Source organism: Agrilus planipennis, unplaced genomic scaffold (assembly GCF_000699045.2).
Source record: "Agrilus planipennis isolate EAB-ADULT unplaced genomic scaffold, Apla_2.0 scaffold7, whole genome shotgun sequence".
In the NCBI taxonomy this organism is placed as follows: domain Eukaryota; kingdom Metazoa; phylum Arthropoda; class Insecta; order Coleoptera; family Buprestidae; genus Agrilus; species Agrilus planipennis.
The window spans coordinates 2,459,024-2,465,813 of record NW_020439340.1 but is presented as its reverse complement, the minus strand read 5'-3'; positions in this window follow the sequence as shown (position 1 = coordinate 2,465,813).

Genomic DNA, 6,790 nt, shown 5'->3' with positions numbered 1-6,790 from the left:
GATAATGCCTGAGAAGGTGTCCTTCCAACCTATCTCGCCTATTTCTTACTGACTTCCACAGTGGCCCCTGTTCTCCTATTCTTTCTAATACCTCTTCATTTCTAGCCTTCTCTATCCACGGTATCCTCATCATTCGCCTGTAACAGCATATATTTCAAACGCGTCTAACATTTTTTTTTTCACGGAGATTTCTTTTAGGATATTTAAAAGAAATTTAGAAATTCAAACCCTAAGGGGTGAAAAAGGGTTACAAAATGAGATTTACTTGGTTTTAATACTCTTTGATATAAGAAATCAAACGTCTATTTCAGAATTATAAAAATTTATTCTTTAAATGGTAAAAAGGATTACGTTACTACTGGTTTCTGTTTAAGTCCTAAGCTCTTACAACGCATTCCTTTTCCATAAATTAATTAGAAAGTATCAATATATACAATTACGTACTTGTTTAAATGTTTAAATATAGTAATTGCTGCGTTTGAACCAACAGTAAGGAAACTCAAATTTTAATTAGAATTGTCTATTAAAATAGTTTTAAACAATAAACGTTACGATGTGATAGTAGTAATACGACTACTAGCTACCTAAATTAATTTGATGATGAAGAAAAAATCGGTTGATTTGCAGAATAACGAAATATTTTTGAAATGTATGTGTACCAGGTAGGTACATATTGCCGTGTGTGTCGTTTCGACCAAGAAATTCCTGAAAGACTGCTTGCAGTAAAAGATCGTAGTAGGTTAGCAGATGGCAGGGGACAAAGACAATCAGCCTATTAAAGGTGGACACCGTACCAACAATTTATTGTCCCAATTAGCCAAATCGTGAAGCTACGTGTTTTGGAAAGGCAATGGTCCCGATACTAGCTTGTTAAATAAACCGGTACTGGCTGAAAAGGAACCCACTTCTCTCTCTCGTCACCGCTTTTATTCTTCCTTTACCTCACTGCTGACGATACCACGATGGTGAACCTCCTTTTGATGAAAATCCGACTGTCTAAAACTGTCCTTTGGTTTTGGTCTAATGCATTTCGTACTTAATGGCATTTTTTAGTTGAAATGAATCACGTCGAAGGAAAATCGCAGTCGAGTTATAAGCGAATTAATTAGAAAACTAAAGGGGTAAAATTTAAAAATAATTACTTCATATTTGCGGCATATCTTGGTCGCTAAGATTTTTTCAGTTACCTATCAGATTCTGCTTTAATTGAGTCACGCTTTCATATTGGTCCCATACTTACTAGGTTCTTTATTGTTTCTTTTGAAATTTTTCAACTACTACAATCTCCAAAGTCTTTTATCTGTAAACCGTGGAGTACCTACTTTGTGGTATAAGCTTTCATTATAGGCGTCAGCTTATAAAACGCCTTTTTCTTTCAAAGTAGACGCTTAACACTTTTGAGAAGATATTCTTAGTAATATCATCACAAGTCCTTCGTATCCTGAGGTAATTTTGGCACTTCCTGAAAACTAGAATATATCACATCCCTAAACATTTGGGAACAGTAATCTAGTCTACACCTTCCTCTCTTTACTCTTGTTGCGGTTCCTGTAACTATCCCTTCACGTTTCAGAATTTGTCCTACTTTTTTTCCTTATTAAATGTCTGCCATTCATAGCGCCCTCTGTTCTCTTATTATTTCGTATACTTCCTCATTTCTCTATCCACGGTATCCTCATTATTCACATTCTTTATATATGGAAACGATAAATAGTCAGTGTGTAACTAGGCGAAACACTCAATATATCCCAAATCCCAACGCCAAAACGCTGTGTCTGAATTTGCAACCCTTGGCATTTGTATTGTTTTGGCATTGGGATTTGAGCTATTCAAAGTCTTCTAACAGACTAGATTTGTAACTATGTGGTCAGTTCAACATCATAAATGAACGAAATAGATAATCTTTTTGAATTAATATGTTTCGTCGAGTTAATTGGTGAATTATTACATCATCCGTCTGAAAAGATTTAGTATAATTCCGCCGAGCTTTCGATCGCAACAGATCTCTCATACTCTGAGGTAGATTTTTATTAAGAAAGTATATCTTTTTGGTGAAACGCCACTGGTTCGATTGAGATTTTTGTGGTTGCAATATGCGATGGTCCGTTTTGACGTAGTCTTATTGCGCCCCGAAATAAACAGAAATTATTCTCTGCCGCGTTCGCCTAATTTAAAACACAAATTAAAGCGATAAGGTACGGACAGACAGACAGACATACAGTCCAGTAGCGAAATCAACTGGCAAAGGACTTAATCCCGCCATTTCGGCTCAATGCCTAATTAAGAAAGTCCGTAAACAAATTAAATCAACTGCCTTAATTATTCTGCTGCCGAGACTCTTTCACAGTTCGATGATTTTTAATGAGTCTTCTTTCGTTACGGCCGTATATCTCCCGTCTCTTTCTCGTCTCGTTCCTTCCAACCCTTCACCTCCGTTTCTCCATCCACGTACAAGCACAAGCAAGCCATGCCAACGATGAAGACAGACAAACTACTCAATTTAAATAACTCCTCTACTCGACGGAAGCAACACTTACTCTCGTCCAACAGAATAACTTAATCATTACGCTAATTTTGGATTCTGCCACGTACATTTCCACTTTGAATTTTCAAAGGTAACAAACGCCCAGAGATCTGTGTCACTTAATTACTAAAATCCGAAAGCAAAATGAAAAATATATATTAAATTCCCATTTTCTTTTATGTCGTGTAGATATATAGGCATCCCTTTCAACCAAGCGGCATGGCCTAGAGGTTTAGACCATTGCTTAGCATTCGGTAGGACGTCGGTTCGATTCCGGGTCCGTCTGCCTTGGTCCAAGTCTTTCTGTGGTTTCCTTGGATCACTTAGGATAATGCTGGGGCAGTAATATTCCACAGATAATCTTTCATTCTCTTCTGTCTTCATTTCGTCCGTCCCATCTTTCCCACCCGAACCACCACCCACCCATTCCCACGATTCCTGAAAGTAGGCTGAAGAAGGCCTTCCGCCCTTCCGGCGTAGTCCGGGGGGACTGCCCGCCCACCAGTATTACTGGTTGGTGGGAATGAAACACCCAAAAGCTTTTTTTTCCCTTTCAAAAAAGTCACTTTACTAGTCCATCCCTAAACACTTTTGACGTCTCTCTCGCCCAACAAAATAACTTAATCATTACGCTAATTTTGGATTCTGCCACGTACATTTACACATTTTGGTTAAAAGGTAACAAACGCTCAGAGATCTGTGTCGAATTATCCTATCTCCCATCACTAAATGACTAAAATCCGAAAGCAAAACAAAAATATACATTAAGTTCCCATTTTCTTTTATGTCGTGTAGATATAAAGGCATTCGCTCTCAAAAAAAAGTCACTTTACCAATCCAACCCTAAAGTCTTTTAACGTCTCTCTCGTTCAAAAAAAAGTCAATGAATGTTTGTCGATTACCATTTGAAAGTAGCGACAAATCACAGCAGAGCAAAGGTGACGTCTTCAATAAAAGGGTTCCCGATCCCACAGGGAACAGAACGCCTATATCCGGAAGAGAACGATACGTGGCTAATTACTTTCCTTGTTGAGTTTAAATTGTCACCGACATTGTCGCGCCTGAAAAGGAAATCGAAATACACATGCACTAAAAGCTGCAATAAAAATAATTGTACCAAGCGCAGGGCGTAACAGTTAAGTAAGTAAGTAAATAAATGGACGATCTTGGCATGGGACGGAGAAGACGAAGAAGAATAATAAGAATATAAGAAGAAACAAGCAAGAAGTAAGCAAGCAGTCGGCGATGCCGTTACTGATTCTTCGTCCTCTATAAATTTCTAGAAATGAGAAGCACCGCTCGCGACGATCAAGATTTACAATGGCCGCTTAATGGCACGAGTGGTTCGGATCAAAGTCAAATCGAACGTCAATTTACCATCGGTTTACCATAATTTATGGGGTTGCCGATGCGAGAGTGAAAACAATAGATTTGTCCGATGCACACGGACCCATCGAGATGCAAGTTGTACCAACATAACGTAACGAAACGCAGCACCGGATTCGAATGTTTTCCAATCGTTCTAACTCACAAAATTGGCCAGTGGTTAAATGATAACAATGAAAACACTATTGAGAACGTTAAATTGTAAATTTGATAGAAATATTATTTTTAACGAAGAAAAGATTTCAATCTGAAGTCCTCAGCTTCTTATTTAATTTTAGTTTAAGTTAAAATTATTTTCTAGTCTTAGATTAATTTCACCAATTCTGAGATCACACCCCCTAAGAGGTCTCAAGAAATTCAAGTCCTTTTCTATTAAATTTGCCCTTCTTAAGTAACCGCGGAGAATTTTCCTTTCTGAAGGCTTCAATATATGACTTTCTTTGAATCGATACTTTGTTGATAATTTGACACTACAGTCACAATTACAAGGGCAAAGTTGCACTTTAGAGTTCTGCCTTTGAAAACCTTGAGCCACAGCGCTGCGATCCAGGAGTTTCCTTCTTGATTTGATCTACCCTGAAAGAAGATTGATTGAGAAAGAGACACATGAACTTGTTCTTCAAACTTTTGATGAATATTCATGGAAACAGAAGAATGAGATCCGGTCCTGAAAGGAAGAAGTAGGTTGGCTGGTTGGTTGGTTGTCTGTAGCAGTTAAAGGAAGTAGCTGATGGACGCGGTAAGATCCCAGATCTCTGATGGTTCTGGAAGGGCGTGATGTTATGCATGAACGCAATTCAGATAGTGTTGGTAACTGCGCTTAAAGACCGTGTGACTTACCTACGCAGAAGGAAATATTCACTTGGACAATGGAAGACGCCTTGTTATCTGCTACGAATTTATGGGACACCTTTTAAATGATCGTACAGGACGGGAACCATTATTGCCATTTTTGGACGCGACTAGTACCCTATTTGTGTAAAAACGAAACAACACAAGTGAGAATTTTCTGCTTACATGCGATCGATAATATAAATTAAGAAAAGGGTGATATGGACACCCATGTTTGTTACGGTTTCGTTATTTTTTTGAAAGTCGATCATCTTCATAAGGTTGGTAGACCTAAGACTGATTGGACACGCACCTCCACTCTGAGCTATCCTGAGCTAATCTTCGCATTTCCCTAAAACTAGAACAACCCACATCCTAAACTATTTGCGAACAGCAATCTAATCTAGGTCTACCTCTACCCCTTCTAACTGCCGTTTCTGCTTCTAATATGTCTCTAGGAAGGTGTCCTACCAACCTATGTCGCCTATTTTTTATTGACTTCCATAGAGTCCTATTCTTTCTAATACCTCTTCATTTCTAACCTTCTCTATCCACGATATCGTCATCAATCGCCGGTAACACCCCATTTCGAACGCTTCTAACCTTTAACAACCTTCTTCGAATTTCTAAATTTACCGTTCGCAAGCATAGAAGTGAATTGTTTTTATTACAGATATCTTTTTGAAAGTTGTTAATTAATTAATAAATCTCCCTTAGCCCCCTGCCCATAAACACATCCCTGAAGATTTTCAGCAGTGATTTGCTCGAAGCTGAGTAGATTTAATTTCAGTTGACACATTGAATGGAATAATAAAATATAATAGTACGTGATATTAATTTGGTAACTAAGTTTTTATTTATATTTAGACTTTCTTGTTATCGATTTAGGACTTGCCACGTATAACATGATATTGATTTTGGTCTCGTAAAAGTGCAGAGCCAAAATGAATATCAATTCATTCGAAGTTAGTCTCGCAATTTTCAAACTTTAACTGAAAATAGAAACGAACGTGTTTACAGAGGCAAGCACACTTTCTGATTAGCAGTTTACGATAGCGTTCTCGGTTGTTGTGTTTAAAGTTTACATTCGTGTTACACAAGAGCAAGAAAATTAAGCGACGGCGACGCTCAAGATAATTTGCTGCAAAACTTCTCGTTCGTCACTTTGCACACAACACACACACGACGACGTTTATTCGCGAGGACGCCGCCGTCGGCGCCGTCGGAGCGCCGTCGACGTCGTCGCCGTTGTCGTTGTGCTTTGCGAGAGAGAGCGAACTTCCGCCAACTTCGGACTACAATTGGCTGCAGCGCTGGTAGGAAATTACGCGACGACTATCTTTCATTTTACACCCCGAATTTCTTATTCCAATTTCCTCTTCGCGTCTGTCAGTTGTTACGAGTCATTTTCTGATAAGACGCGTCTCGCCCATTATGCAATAGAACTATTATACAAAGCCGCCTTATCGCGCGCATTATATGTCATGCGGTGGGGAATTGCTTTCGCCAAGTTGGCAGCTCCGTTATTCTCCGCCTGAATTGGCGCACCTGCAACGATAGCGGCGGCAACATCGACGACGCGTCGCGACGCCACATTGCCATTAGCGCTATTCTTTCTTCTTCCCATTTTCTACTCCTCCTAGTCCTCCTCTACTTCCTCCATTTACGCTCCTGCGATCTTCCGTGCCGATATACTTTTGTGCTTTAATTAACTCTGGTCCCTCCCGGTTGCCCCGCTATTCAATTAAAATTCGTTTCGATCTAATTAGAGGGAAAAATTAGCATTCCCCTATCGTCGCTGACAAAACGTTTCTCTTCTAATTTCCAACCTAATTTTTTTCTTCCTTCGCCAAATCTTCGAGAGGTAAGTTCGACTTAAAAATGGCAAACCGGCTAAAATTCAACCATTATGTGACGTTCTACTGAATTTTGAAAGCCAACAAAGAAGGTTCAGTTTCCTGTGCATTGCTTATTAGTTTAAATCAGTGAATTCTTCCTTTTCTTCTAAATTGATTAATGGAAAACTAATATTAAAAGGTAAGTAAGTAA